Source organism: Sinocyclocheilus anshuiensis, unplaced genomic scaffold (assembly GCF_001515605.1).
Source record: "Sinocyclocheilus anshuiensis isolate Anshui unplaced genomic scaffold, SAMN03320099.WGS_v1.1 scaffold664, whole genome shotgun sequence".
Classification (NCBI taxonomy): Eukaryota; Metazoa; Chordata; class Actinopteri; order Cypriniformes; family Cyprinidae; genus Sinocyclocheilus; species Sinocyclocheilus anshuiensis.
Genome location: NW_015554122.1, coordinates 433,262 through 434,003, shown reverse-complemented (window position 1 = coordinate 434,003; position 742 = coordinate 433,262).

Sequence of the window (742 nt, the reverse complement as noted above, 5' to 3'; positions counted from 1 at the left end):
TTGGATGCCCTGGGGGTAAGCAGATAAACATCAAATTTTCATTTTTGGGTGAACTATCCCTTTAACCAACCTCAAAACTGGATGTGGTAATAGGGTAGCAGTGAGTGTTTGTACCGCAGTGCCCCCTGATGACAGCCTTGTGTCATTTATTTAATTTAATATTCATAAAAGTGCAGCAGAACTAAACATCTGTTAACTTTTAAAGACACTTTGTAATTATTGCATCTCTATCTGGAATTAAATTATAAATACTGCACCGTGCCTGCAACTATGTAGCAGTGTAACATGAAAAATGATCTTTATATAATATGAATATTGTGTTAAAAATATATTCTTTCTGGCTATATTGTCCATCTGACATTCCAGGAATGCCTCAGTTTAAGCAGTCTTTGGTCATGCAGTGAATTTATGAGGCAAGTGTAAACGATATATTGAACACAAGATGGTGCTATAATCACGATGCTTGTTCCGCTCCCAGCATCTAACGAAAGCTAAATTAATAAAGCAGTAAATAATTAAATAACGAGGAGACTTTTTGGTTCTTTAAGCCTCGAAATAATTAAAACCGGTTCAAAAGAATATCTCATTGTCGTAACCTAAACCAAAAACAAAAAGTTTTAGATCTAAAATTCCAACATTATTATTTTGTGTCGTTTTCCGACCCTAGTAAAGCAATGTCAAGGAAGCCAGAACAAAATGCGAGTCAATCATTTGAGCGCCCTGCGTGCGCACGCGCTGCAGG